At 40.8% G+C, this 15,401-nt stretch overlaps 1 protein-coding gene across 39 annotated transcripts in view; it reads left to right on the top strand.

Annotated features, from left to right (window-relative positions):
- Positions 1-15,401, top strand: part of Kcnma1 (potassium calcium-activated channel subfamily M alpha 1) — a 694,984-nt gene that overhangs the window by 574,299 nt on the left and 105,284 nt on the right. The gene's annotated exons all lie outside the window — the stretch shown is intronic.

Raw genomic sequence — 15,401 nt, 5'->3', positions numbered from 1 at the left:
CCAGCACTTGCTGGGGGATTGAAAGGTAAAAATAGGCAGATTCCTGAATCTCAATTGTCATTTAGCCTAGCCAAATTGATTATCTTCAAATTTAATGAGAGACCCTGTCTTACGCATGTGTACTCCCCAACAGACACACTAACCATATATCCATACACACACACACCCATATACACCCACACAAAACTAGGGTGGATAGTGACCATAAGCTGAATTGCTCAATATTTAAATCTAGATTGTGTGTTCATTTTTCATGTCTAGAATATGGCTCAATACTAAATCTAGAATTAGTGCTTTGTCTAGAGTTACAGCATCATTTTCTGATTATATAGGTTTTATTTATACTTCAGATGGTCTTGCCATTGTATCAGCTCCTGTCAAAGACACCAGGATACTGTGCATCCAACTTCTTCACAAGTCACTGTTCTAGTACAGGGAAAAATAAAAGGGCATATCTCACAACGTAAAAACCCACATCAATATAGATATGTAGATTTTAATCAGTTATGCTCTGTCCAATATAACTTTGTGAAATTCTCTCCTTTTGGATGTTTATTTTTGATTCGAGGCTTGCCTGGTGTCTGGTTCCCAAGTATAATAGAAAGGGACAATTAAAATTATGATGTAGTGACAATGAAAGGCCCTATTGATTTGGACCTGCCTAGACCTGCCTGACGTGATTCTGGTGACAGTCCATCAGTAACGCTGGTGTAAGCAAATTAATCAAGTGGGGGAAGAAAAGCAGACCTTTGGATTTGCACTGGGAACTGATGTTAGCTCAAGCATACCTGTGTTCCTCAGACCATCTTTCTTTCACCCACCAGTAGTTTACCTGAACAATTGCACAGAGGATTCAAAAAATTGCTGAAGCTAATTTTAAATTGTGCATGACTTTTACTTCTTGTACACATAGATCACAGACATTCAGCTCCGATGTTTAGGCTGAGAGGAGCAGTCCAATAAGATTAGCTGGAAAGGAGATATACCAAAGTCAGTTTAGAGTAATCTTGAGCCTTGTCTGATAATAAACCCTGCTTATCCTTAGTGGTCTTTGCAGAGAGAGAATTAAACATTGTCAATTGAACTGAAGTCTTTCCATCAAACTAATGGCATTTTGAAGAATGTAAAAGCAGATACTAGGGCAAGATACTAGAAACAGCTTTAAAGTCTTTCCCAGGACACACCTACACCAGTTTTCAGAGGCCTGGAGGAGACATGAGGTTTAGCAAGCTGCATTTTAACACCACCAGTCTGTAATCATAGCATCACCTTGATAGACAGCTTGGAAGGACTCCCCCAATCCACACCTCCCAAGTCTTCAATGTTACACATTTTACTTCTGGGGCCCAGTGACTCTTTTTCCTGTCATCAGTGAAGAATCAGGGAAAAAGAAATCCAGAGAATACTCTGCACACAAATTAATTCTAGTGTTTCACTTGTTTTTTTTTTTAATACACACACACACACACACATTCACACACACACAAACACACACACACATGAAAGGGATACAATGTGAGTTTACTATGTGTGCATATATAATGTCAAGATCACATCAACCTAATTAGCATGTGTGTCACCTCAAACATCATGTCTTGTGATGAAACCTCCATAATCTGCTCTCTAGCTGTTTTTAATGACATACTTTAAGTATCATCACCTGGAGATACCCTGCTATCCAACCATGCCCCAGAGTTCCTTCTTTCTATTTCATTACAACTTTTGCTCAGTGACCAGCTTCTCTCGAACCCTCCCATGCATTCTCTCTAAGTTCATGAATCTGTGTCTCTAGTGTCTCCCTCTGTTTCTAAGCAACTCATGCCAATGTGTTCATATCCATTTTCATTCTCTCTCCCTACTTCCCTTAACCCGCTGTCACACACATTGATAACGAATACTAATAGAACCGTTGATTCTCTGGCTCTTTAGCCAACCTTGGCCAAACATCCTAATTTATCCATTTGCATTGCATGGTGGGAAGTGAAAATAGGAGTAGGAAGATGGATGGGACTTGGCTACTATTTTACCCATCACGTGTGACCAAGATTAATAATGACCCCAAAAAGAGCTTCTTCAAATGCAGTCATTGTCTTGAGTAAGGCCTCTGAAGCCAACACCTCTTGCTTAATTTCCAGTAGGCACATTGGGTAGAGAGTTGACTGAAAAATTGTTTCTCTTCAGGTAATGGGTCACCTCACACACAGTTATCAGCTTCTACAGTGAGTAATGTCTGAGGTAGAAATCAATTTTTGTGAATAACTTCCTTGGAAAATAAGTCCTGAAGTTAATCTCCTTCAAAGAACACCAAACAAAGCCCATTTTCACTCCATATATGATGCTGGTGTTTACAAGTCCCATGGCAGAGGAAGTAGTTGATTTACATAGTAAGAGATCCTGCACCTCCCCTCACCCCAGGCAAGGTGTTGTTGAATCCCTTAAAGTAAGTTACCTGTGACAGTGCGCTGTGTTCAGATGGGAGAAAACAGTAGACAGAAGAGTCAGAGTTTCAAAGGACATTCTCTGACATGGGATTGGGAAACGGGAAGTATAAATACCAGAACAAGGGAAGAAGGGCCCATTCTATGTATCCTGTCACTTAGAAACATCCTGTTCCAGGAGCTCTGTGCTATAATAAATGACTCTGTCTCTTTAATGGGAAATAAAGAAATATGTTGGCATAGGTACACCAGACAGAGGTCCTTATGCAAGGTGACATGGAAATTATATTTGCATTTTTATTTTAGGACAGTGGCTGGCTGTCAGGATACGAGTCTTGACAGCTGTAACCACAAGGCAGTGGGTTCTTCTTACCTCCATGGTGGAGGACAGATGTAGCCAGCTAGCACACCATTTCTCCTCCTCTTCCACTATCATGGGTGACAGATGCCAGAGCCAACCTGCTCTTCACTTAAGCCTTCTTGTCAAGGCTCCGCCTTGAGCCCAAATCCTGACCTTTACTTGATGAAATAAATTGCTGATGAACAAGCAGAGGTTTGAATTAGAGCAGGCTTGGAGCAAATGTCAAGTCCATCTTCCTCCTTCTTACCTACAGCAGGAGCATGGATTAGACCAAGTCTGGAGTTTCCAATGCCTTAGGCTTTATGGGTCTGGGGAGATATAACTTATTAACAAAGAGTTATTAAATTTTTATCAATTTTACAACACAATGTAAATGCCTCCTATGAATCTACATTGTATTCATTATCATTTAAAATGTTAATTAAGTCAAAGTTGCATTTAATTTCTCTCTAAATGGGCCTCTGGGAAGAGGCTTTTAGAAACATCTGTGGGAGCATGCAGCTATGGAGCTGGGAATCCCCCAGCCTACATTCAGGAGAGCTCCTTGAGTTGATTGCTGTGGCGTGTCTGCATCTAATTTGTTGTGATATGATTGGGCATTGTCTCAATTTAACATCAGACCAACAGTGGTGTAAAGCCAGCCCAGAGACACTGTGCACTGCTGCACAGGATTCTAGGCATCCTTCTTTTAGACACTACCTACATGAGAAAGAGTTTATGTGTGGTACCTCTGATCTCCATCTCCTTTGTGCATTGAGAGCTTCCTTCCTTGTATGGTACCCAACATTTAAGCTGTTTAGAGCTTCCTCTGAGACAGACACTTGTCTGAGTCAGTAAAATTAGGACATTGTCTATGGTACTTACAGAAAAGATGGTCGTCTTCTTTTTCCACTTGATCCCAAAAGTATAGGTCACACCCTTTGGTAAGAAAAGGCACAGTGAGTTTTGATGAAAACTGGCTTTCCCTATTTGAACTGACAGTGGTACCCTTATCTTATGTTAGTACAGAAGTACAATCTCTTTAATTCTATACATAACATGGGGGCTAGGCTTGCTAATATTATACTAGGGTATGGCTACTTGGTTAACTTGGATTATGTTCAGACTAGACAGTGATGTCACTACACTGCTAAGTCTAAGGTACTCTGCCAAAGCAGCGAGAATGGGCAGCCTGTGTTTGATTTAAAATGTATATGGTCTTTGTTTCCTGCCTTGCAAGTGCTAACACTGTTGACAGATTCTAATTCACCCCTACTATCGGTAGTTAACACCACCTATACTGAAGCAGCTGTAGTATACCTTATCTGTATAGTTTCAGTCATTTGATGAGGAAGCATTGGTAAAGTTACAGGTTGGTATGGCTCCATTTTCTCCTGGTAAGTTGAGGCACTTAGATCTTTGCATTAATGAATAACCCAGTTCATCCTATCAGATGAAAAAGGGATGCTCATGGCAGTGATGGAGCTAGGTGTGAGCAATGTCAGAGTCATTGAAAAGCAAGTAGCCATTCACTAGGCTTGTGATTCATTCTATAGAGTGTGGGAAAGAAGAAAAGAAGTTGAATTAGGCCTTGGTAAGGGCCAATCCAAGGGTGCTGCTCTTAATATTCAATGCAATAGGAAGCAACTGAGATGTCAGATTGGGGAAACTAATCAATAGGGCCATGGTAGTCATTTCCATAAAGAGATCAATCATAGTGAGACATCTGAGAATCCCTCCAAATCCCCCAAAAGGGGAAAGGCCAGAGCTGTGATGGGGGAAGGGAAAATGGAGGTGCTCTAAGGAAGTTTATAGAGTCAGCAGGGTACCCTCAGATGAAGGCCATTACCACATATTAACCCAATTACCACATATTGTGGTCTCTCTATGGACAACTTAATGGCTCAGGAGCAGTTGGACTCTATTCATTAATGAGATTTCTTAAGCCATATTCTCCCAGTGTGATTAGTAGCTAGTAGAATTCCTACTTCAGACTTTTGGAATTTTCTTCTGTGGAGGGGCATTTACTTACCTTTGGCAAAGATTAGAGACCTATCTGGCTGTGCTCCATCCACTTCCTTTCTTTACCAAGTATTTCTTCCTCCACATACCATTCTCTCCAGTGGAACAAGCCTTGAGCTTGTTGAAGGTAACAGAGGTAGTCAGCTCAAAGGCTGATATGATAGTATTGGCTCAGGCAGAGCAGCAGACAAATAGGGCCACCAGCTGGGACACATGACCAGCCTCTAAGTGCCCTGATTTCAACTGCATGTAGTAGCTTCAATTCCAGAGCATAGAAATTATTTTTGAATATCTCTTCCTATGGTGGGGAGGCTTTGCTCCTCCCATCTGTCTCAGGGAGACAGCATGTTTCCTTCCATCTACAGAAGGGAAAAATAATAAGTACTTCACAGCCTGCTCGCTGAAACCCGCTGCAGTTTTCAACTGCTTACCCTACTCCAGTGGAAACATGAAACACATTTCTTGTGAGGTACTGCCACACACACACACAAAATCCTGGGACATCATGTAGCATTTCTAAGGATTGTGGCACAGTTTTCTTTTCCATTTTACCTCTTTCTGCATAAGACTTCCCCCACTCCCTGTGTTCATTGTCCAGGTCCATAACTGTGACATTTATGTGCACCATCAACCCTAAAGAGTTATTAAAACAGCATGGAAAAGCTCTTGTGCCTTGGATTTCGCCTTAGAGGGAGGCTGTACACACTAAAGATGCCAACTTCTAGAAGTAGAATGTAGTGGATTGCACTCAACCATCTAGCTGTCTGCTACCTTCCTCTCTCGAGGGTTTTGCCTTTAATCAGGTAATCCTCCATTTGCTCCAAGAGTTCTGATTCTCCTTTATACAAAGTCTGCAAAGATGGGCAAAATGAAGGCAGCCATTTTCAAAACAATGGGGATGGAAGAGACTTCTTTGTGTGCCTCGACAGTGCCTGTTTCAAAGGAAGATTGCTATGTGTATGAAGAGTCTTGTGAGGAAACGGGTTTCTTATGATCAGCTTAGAAGAGCTAGGCTAAACCAAAGTTGGCCTTTCCCACCCCCCCACACCTACCTTCCCTCCCTTCCTCCTTCTTTTCTTCCTTTCTTATTCTTTCTCCTCATCTGTCTTCTTCCTCTCTGACCATTTCGTTTGATCATCATTGGTATGTGCATTTCTCTCACATCCAAGAACAACAGTACAAGGCACAAGCAAATTGGAGTCTTCTAATTAGCTAGGAAGAAACTATCCTAGCCCTTCAAACAGAATGTGAGTGCCAATCATCCCCTGAGCTACAGTGGAGATACTATACAAACTCAAAGTGAACTCTTAAGGCCCATCCCTCTCATGATTGATCACCTTTCACAACTTTTAAGTGAAGATAATTTCTGCTCCAGAGTAGAACCATACCAGTTTTGTCGATGGTGACAGAGGGGCCAGAGTTGTGCCAGATATATAGACAGTGACCTGAGCATCTGTAGGCTGAGACATACAAGTTCTGGGAGCATTGTGGACTCCTTGCATTACAGTGCTTTTTATTTTGGCTAATATTAGCTTTCTGGACTGGAACCTGTTAGATCTTATTCAATAAAGAATGGACCTAGGAGCTGGCTTCCTTCTCTATACATTCAGAAGTTTAGTATGTTGGTGTCAATGAATTGGCATCTTGTACTGGCAGGAACACTTGTATAGAAAATGGCCTGCAGGATTCCAGTTTGGTAAAAATTTCATGGGCAAAAGAATAATGAAGGGATTTTCCACCAGTGAAGGATGGGGGCAAACAGAAGCAGGCTCACTCCAGATCCATGGAGTTCTCCTAAAACTCTCTGACTAGCTTGCCATAGAGTATGTCCATGCACATGTAAAAGCTAGAATGTCCAAGGAACTTAAGAAGGGAAATGGAATAAGGAATGAATGACATAACTTGAAAGTTATCAACTTGCATGCACAGTCAGCATTTGTGGAGGATAAGTCCTGGGAGAGAAGATCTAGAAATGGTGCACAGGAATAAAAAAACAAAACCACAACAACAAAAAAATGGGTAGGCAAAGATCCAGTGAATTTTTTTTTCTAAATCAAGAGAGATGAGGATCCTATCATGTATAGAGCATTCATTCTAGAAGACCAGAGACTTGTGATGCTCCATTTAGTTTTATTAATTTCAGTGGATCTGAAATTTCAGAGGAGCAAGGATGGACAAAATGAAGCAGATAGGGTCAGCATTTGAACAGAGGTTTACCATGGGAAGGTGTCACCATCTTTAGATAGCTGCCTCTACATGGCCAAGGGAACACGCATTTGGGATTCTTCATGACTTCATGGGAGGTGGGCAGATCTAATTCACCATCAGCACTTAGGTGACACTGTTATTTCCTCTCCAGAGACTTCAAAGACCAGGTACTTTCTGTAAGGGCTGTTATTTGGCTCATTCTACTCAAGACAAGGAAGGGACCCTGAGCTTTTTGGCTTGTTCTCAAAGTTCCCTCAGCTAATAACTGCCCTGATCTAGCGGTTCTGAGATGCTCTCTGTATTTGATCAAAGTCAAGCTGGTCATTTCTACAGTGCAGAAAAGCACAGATTTTTACATAGGACATGTGGTTAGCATCACATAGACAGTCATCTTCTGTGCCTTCCAGTTTCAGTAAAGATGGAATTCCAGTTCCATCTTTCACTATTCCGTTAGAACTTACCTTACTGACAACTGAAATTTGAAATCCTAGGAGGACCCTTAGAGCAGGAGATGATAGATGAAGGGTACAATCTGTGGGGTGTTGTTTTATGGGGTAGGAAACTTTGAAATAAGTCCCCTTGTGGTCCTGTTTCTGATATGGTCATCAAGTAGACACTTAGCAGATCCTGATTGCTACAGTAAGAGCAGTGTTTTATGAGGGTATGAAACATGATACTTCTCAAGACACTGATATTTCTTCTGGGCAGCTTCAGAATAGACATCATCCATTTCTGCCCTGGGTCTCTAAATAATTTCCAGAATGACTTTCTTCCTTATCTTCCTCATCCATATGATGAAGTTAATAATAGGACTTATCTCAATGGCTGCAAGGAAATACATAAGCGCAGAGCATATTCTCTCTCCCTCTCCCTCCCCCTCTCCCTCTCCCTCTCCCTTTCTATCTCTTTCTCTGTCTCTCCCTCTTTGTTACGTGATTGCCTTGCACATGTTGAGTATTATGATCTATTATTGTTATTATCGTCATTCATTAACACATGAAAAGATGAACTTGACCAAAATCACATAATGAGTGAGTAGATGCTTAGATCTAAAGAACACCATCCCTCATGGTATTGATGGGAATAATGATAAGTAGCCACTTTGACTATAGCTAATGCATTTCTCTTTCACATGATGGAGTCTTGTCCAGCTAGCCTTATGAAAGGACCAATCAATTACAGCAGAGACAGCCCATGGATGGGAGATGAGAGTTGAAAAGCTTAGCATGACAGGCTATAAAATTAAAATAGAGTCAATTTACTTAATTTTCAGATCAAGGAATCATCGTCTCAACAGAAATAAGCGTACAAAAGCTATAAGAGGCAGCTACATTCTCCCCAGGAAAAGACATGATCTCTAAAGTCCCTTAAAAGCCTGAAACTCCCATTCTCTTTTTGTTTTTTTCTCAATGAAGTAGAACTCAAAAGTTTTTGGACTTCTTTTTTTTTTTTTTTTTTTCGGAGCTGGGGGCCGAACCCAGGGCCTTGCCCTTGCTAGGCAAGCGCTCTACCACTGAGCTAAATCCCCCACCCCTTGGTTTTGTTTTTTAAATTTCAACTCTTGAAGGCCTAAATCTTAACAAAATGCTGAAGCCTGCCTGCCAGCATTCTAGTGAACCCTCTAAGGAGTAAAGAATGAAATTATTTGAGTACTGCAAGAATGTACCTTCTTGGTGTTGCTCTTGGGTTGTGAGTCCTTGGCCTCTGGCTGGGCTCAAAGATTGAGAATGCCTAGAGGACTGCACTTTGTGATGAGCTCATTCAAAAGTCTCACCTCTTTTTTTCCTCCTGAGGAAGACTGGGCAGAGGAAGTCCACCTCCATCATGCACTTATCTAAATCCCAGTGACTTGAGGGTTATCAACAGTCATACCACACAAATGGTACCCAGCCTTTCCATAATGAATGACTGCCACCAAGTGCCCCAAAGGTCATCCTTGGTCATGCTAGCTGTGCCTTATTTTGTTTCTTCCCAATGTTCATCCAAGAACATATTTTGTGAAAGTTTGAAGGGTACAAAAAAGGACACACATCTTCAGGCCCAAAACCTTTTCTAGACTAGTAGGTATGTGCCTGATAAGTGCTGTGGCTAGCCCTGCCACTAGGATTCTGGCAGGGGATGTTTAAGTACTTGAACGTTCAGAAAAATGTGACTCTGAGTCACCTCTTCCTGGTCATTCTAGAACCCCATCTCTGTGGCTTTTCCACCTCTAAGGTACATCTGGAGAATCAATGAATTCAATATATATTGTTGAAAGATGAATGGAAGTTGAGAGAGGAAACCAGAGGTGGACAGACAGGAAAGGGTGGATATTTGTTTTCAGATCTTGAGAATTCATTCTCCTGATGTTTCGTTCCCTCTGTGCAATTGTGATAACAGTTGGTGTAGAGGCATCATACCACAACCACCCAGTGGTTTTCTCTGGCTATTTCTGCCCCTTGTTGAATTTCTTGGTAGGGATATTAGTGCTAGACCTTTACCTGTGTCATACACTCTTTCCTTTGAATAGACCCGACATAAAGATGAGTCTCTTAGTTCAGGGGATATCCATGTGAATTTTGAACCTGTAAATCTATACACTGTCTTGCCCTCTCAACTATTCTAGCAATAGCCAATTTGGCCTTTGGGCCATATTTTATACGCTATTACCATTGTTAGGGAGCAATGAGAATTAACAACTTCAAGGCTCAGTCTTTCTTGCCCAATCTACCAGTATTTCCCTCCAAATGGTCTTCCTCATCCTAGACCACTACCAAATTGGATAGCATAGTATAGTATAATAATTATTAATTTATTGTGTGTGTCATACTTGAAATTGAGCCCAAGACCTAACTTATGCTGGGCAAATACTCTAACACTGAACTAAATATCCATCCCCTAATCATATTATTTTAAAGTACAAACTCATAATTGTTGCCATCTTATTTTAAAGAGGGAGAAGATGAACTTTTGGGTTGTTCTTTTGGGTCCAAAATTTACTATGTAGCTCAAGCTAGCCTTGTACTCTTAGCAATTCTCCTGTGTTGGCTTTGAGGGTACTGGGATTATAGATCTGAGTCACCAGGCCCAGCTATGTCAAAAAAAATCTTTTGATGGCTTTTCTGACAACCAAGTAACTTGTCACATTAGGAGGATCTCTTGCTTTCACTTTTATCAACGAGGCAATGAAACTCCTTCACAGTTTGGTCTCAATGGGCTTCTGTAGTTATAGTTTTAACATACATTTTCTATAGGCTTATTCCAAAACAGTTCTTTTGATGTACACATTGGTGTGATATTTCCCTGTGACTTAATCTTCCCCTAGCTTCTTCAAGGTAATTAAAACTTACCTATCCATAAATTGAGGCCCAAAAGCCAAATCTGGCCGTTCACCTGCTTTCATAAGTCAACTTCCACTTCACTGCAGCTACCCCCATTCACCTATTGTCCCTGGTTACTGGAGTTGTTCCAACAGAAATTTGGCTACTGAAAACCAAAATGCTTACCATCTAAATCTGTCAGGGAGACTTTTGCTGATGCTGCTTTCACAGTTTAGTTTTCAAGTATTGCCAACTCTGGCAAGCTATCCTGGCTGGCTGTACCCAAACCTCAAGTCAGAATTGGTGACTCTTCTCTGAAAGCCTGTAAAAACCCAAAGAAACCCAACATTGGGTAGCTTTCTTGAGTTTTATAGAAACAAATGGGCCTTGAACTCAGGTCATAAAGTACACAGTAGCCAAGAACATAGTAGGGATTCAGCAGACACTTTGGGAGTGACATGGAAACTGTCAAGAATATGTTTTTATGGTTAATGTCTTCATGCTTTCTTATATTATTTTGGAGAATGTATTTGTGCCCAAATCGTTGGTTCCTTAGGCTGCTGGACAACCCTTAGATCATTCTAGAACTGACCTCTGCTTCTTGTGAAGGTAACACAGCTGTCTGATTCTCTCCACTGACAGTTATGTGGTATTTGGACTCTGTGGTTGATCTGAAGATTCTGCTGTCTTCCCTTCCTTATGTTTGTCATTGTGTTGCCTAAGTCTTTGTGGGCAGAGAAGTATGTTGAACACGTTTTCACTACTTTCAGGATGATGTCATTGTGAGGTCCTTGGAATCCAGACTTCAGTTTCCTAACACATGCATGCTGCTTTTTATCTACCTTATCTACCTATTATTCTTCATTGATTTGTATTCACCCACTTTTCACCTGAGGAAAGGTTTGCTCCGGTTGCAGATAGTTGCCTAGACTCCACCTTACTGGCTTAACACACTGGCTAAGCAGAGTCAACTCACAGCTTAAATCTTGAGAGCTCAGGACCCCTCCAGAACCCCGACCCACCCACCCACCCACCTTTTCCACTCTTCCACCCCTCCTGGGAACTCCCATGGCAACTCTGTGGCCAAATCCCCATGTAGTTTATGGGAGCAACTATGTGCTCAAATCAGCTCCTCTGACACTTGATTCTCTTCATCCAAGTGCCGTCCATGCTCAGATGTGAGGCGATTTTTTTTTTTTTAATACAGACTCAATTGCTTCTGTGTGTTTAGAATCAACCCTTTTGGTTGTTGCCTGAACTATTTTTGCAGTTGTTAGAGATTAAATCTCAATAACTTTTTGAAATTAGAGTATGTTTCCCTCAGCTGAATGGGTCATGGCACTTCTCTGCTTCCCCAGCACCTGAAGAACAGTTTGACCCTCCCCCAAAGCCCCAGACTGTTATCAGGTGATAGTTTGGCTTGAGATCAGATCAGGGGCGAGAAAGGAATTGTCATTTTTCATTTCCTGGGGTCCTTTGATCCCATTTGGGGTTTATTTTTTTCGGAGTGAAAATGCAAACCCTGCTGCATTCTTCTGTCCTTTCAAGTCTTTTGTTATTCTTATTTTCCCCCTGTTAGATCTAATCGGAGTCTTAAGTGGCATGCCATTAGTTATCGCTACCAGATTCACAGCCTGCCTACACTTCAGTTCTCTTATTACTGAACAGAAGCTTTCCCTGATACACAGCGACCGCTGGCCGTGGAGCTACCATCCGCCTCTCATGGGTACTTGGTGTTAATTTATTTCACAGTTTCCTTTGCAGATATAATCAGATACACTATCACATCCTGGCTTCTTCTCTTTATTGTGTTCCTTTGCTATCACATCTCTGTGATCTTCCCCATCCCACCCCCAGAAAAAATGACAGGTAGTGTTTCTCTGCCCACAGTATCAGTGGCATATCTTCTCCACAACTTCTTCATTGCCATGTAAAACAACATAACATCTTATAAATGTAAGGTATTTATGTAAATACCTATGAGCTATTTATAACTCTGACTTTACTATATCAACACATTTCTGAAGTGGCATTGTGATTGTGGCCCCTGTTCTCCAAAAGAGGGGGTCCATGTTCCTTCTTTCTCAGTAGAAAATAAAGGAGGAAGCTCAGTTAATAAGGGGAATGTCTTTTCCCTGATTCTTCCATCTATTGAAATGGATGATTGTGAGTCCCGTGTCAAGTAATCAGTTGTTGTATTAATAGCATACTGTTAGAACAAAAAGGGACTCTTGCTGTTGACATATTTGGGTATTTACTGGGTGAGTTACAACACTTCATGAATTAGAATTGGTTTGTCAACAATTAGCATGCTAGGTTTTATATAACCTATACTTCAGGTAATAGAAGATTATTAAACTTCAACCAGTGTGTTAGAAATCTGCTGACGGGCAATAAAATTCTTACATATAACAGCACTGGAGAAATACAGCTGTACAGCTGCACATTTATGCTTAGATTGTGAGATAGATGGCCTCAAATGGGGGTGGGGCTTGAAATGTGAGGTGAACAGAAGGTGGCGCTGCAACCCTATAAATGAAATGCTCCCTCCCAGCTGACTTCTAAATGCCTATCCTCCGGCTTCACTTCCTGCCTTTTCTTTCTCTTGATTCTCCTTTATTTCTCTAAGATGGACATCTGAAACTCTTTTTGCAAGAGATATACCTCCATTAAAACAACACCTCTCAACTTGCAATATTTCTTTTAAATCCAATTTGCCCAGCCTAATGCTCACTTGAAGAGAGTTCCAGCTAAATAAACATTCACTGTATTTTCAAAAGACAAAGACCCAGAAAGCAGATTCAACCTCCAAGTGCCTCCCCTCCACTATCCCACTGTTGTTGTGTGGGATGGCGATGTCTCTAGTCTATTTACTTATACAGGTTAATTCCTATGCTACACATCAGGATACGGAGGGCGTGTTTATAAAGTTAACAAATGGACTGGATTAATATTCCACTGAAAATAATTCTAACTTGATGTTCTCAGACAGAGAATTACCAATTTAGAATCCATGTTCACCAAAGGGTGCTGCTTTTCTCTCTGGGGTCAGAACTAAATCCTGACAAATAGGATAAAGGTTTATTTTTATGTCTTGTTTTAGATTTTAGTAAAGGTATTTTAATGTCTTTAGGAAAGCTGATTTGTTTTTCAACCTGGGCATTATCAATGAGCCAAATATGACTATCAAAATAACTAATAAATAAATAATTTTAAAAAACATAACTATAGGCAACAACTTTATTTCTTTTTTTCCATATGTACAGTCTATTTTTAAATTTATTTTTTAAACCACAGATAAATTTAAAAAAAAAAATACTGCCATATTTAGGAGAAAGGCATTTTTTTTTTTGAGGTTGTAGAAAGGGAACAATCAAATGTATCCTAGAGAGAATAATTTACCTATTTTCTCTAGTAATTCTACCTGTTAGAAACTTGGAAGGCATATTTTACTTATGCTATACGTGAATAATTTTAAATCATTAACTTTGAGAGTGCATTAGGACATTTCTGGTTTCAGCTATTTGAACTTTCAGGAGCAGGGATATGGGTGCTGGCCAGTGCCATACATTCCTTGCCTTGCCTGTGTTTGTTCTGAAAGTGCCTGTGTGGTTCTGAAAGGGTCTGTGACAAAAGTGTTACTGATCTGACCAAACCACATGGCAGAAGGCAGCAGAGGAACTTCCCTGGCCAGGATTCTACTTTCAAGAACTGCTTTTGTTGACAATAACTTTTGAGGAAACGGTTGTCATTGGTTTTCAGTAAAATCCGGTCCTTGCTGGCCTTCCTTCCAGATCTCTGCCCAGACGACAGGGCGGACTCAAAGCTGAAAACAGGAGGAATAAGCATCTCAAAGTCAAAGTTAGGTTGACTACCCTGTAAGGTGTCAGCTTCCTATAGCACACAGAACCCTTCTCCAAGTGGTTTGATAACTTTATCTTGCTGTCAGTTCTCCTCCACAGGATAAAAGAATCCATGACAGAATCAGACCCCTGCATTTAGGTTGCAGGCACTTCTAGATGTCTTATCTTGGACAAAGTTACAAGAGTAACTTTGCAGCAGCTTGAAGGAAAGTGTTTCTCCAACATGTCCACTCCCCATCCACTAGAATAAAGGGAAAGAAAGTTTAAGATGATCTGACTTGCTCAGGTCTTGTGGGATGTGAGGTTTTACAGTATGCCACTATCTATGGCCGTTTAGCTGTGTGCTCAGGTACCCTGGTTGCTCTGTTCACAATGCTTTTCTTAGAGTCCTTACAATGGTATTCCCCATGTTTTTGCTTTACTTGACTTGTTGTTTCCACCTGCCTGCTCTCCCCACACTTTATTATTGCCCCTTTCTACATTATTCCCATGAACTGTGTGTCTGCAAAGGACCATGACCTTTGGGCACACAGAAGCCCAGGCTGGTATGACTTCCCATCCCACTCTTGTCTCTAAACTTACTCTATTTTCTGTAAGTGTCCCACTGTGTAGCACTTACTGTCTGGAGTGTATATTGAGCTCTGATGTGACATTATATAACTCCTTCATATGGCTAGCTTTATATAACTTGTGTATTACACATTTACATATCTGTTTTGTTTATCAAGCTAAACTTGTCATTCTCTTTTATTGGATGTCTTTTTGGAGATTTAAAAGAAAAGTACAAGAAAAAGCAAGGTTTTGTTTAACTAATACTTTATTTACTTGTTTGTCACTTTATTATTTCCTTCCTTCCTTCCTTCCTTCATGTATGTATTTAGGGAATGTTGGGAGTTGAACCTTGGAACTTGTGTTTGCTAGACAATTATTCTACTCTTGAACTTCATCCTCAGCCCAGTGTTCCCAAGGTTTCAGTTGAATAGACAGGCATGAGACTCAAACACTGGTATTCTACAAATTTCCCTGGTTCATTTCCTTGGAAGCCAGGACTTTAATCACCAAGGCAAATCAGATTTTCCCTGGCACAACAGTCTTTGTTTTTCTCTTCTGTAACCCTCTAGGTTGAATGTGGTAGGAAGTATTGGAGAACTATTTTGTGGCTGACTAGTTATGCAGCCTTTAGTCCATGACTGGCTCCAATGATATTTCCCACATAATAAGAGACAGCATT

The sequence above is a fragment of the Rattus rattus genome, chromosome 12, assembly GCF_011064425.1.
Source record: "Rattus rattus isolate New Zealand chromosome 12, Rrattus_CSIRO_v1, whole genome shotgun sequence".
NCBI classification, from domain to species: Eukaryota; Metazoa; Chordata; class Mammalia; order Rodentia; family Muridae; genus Rattus; species Rattus rattus.
Note: the sequence above shows the minus strand (reverse complement) of the source record. Positions and strands in the feature narration are given on the sequence as shown.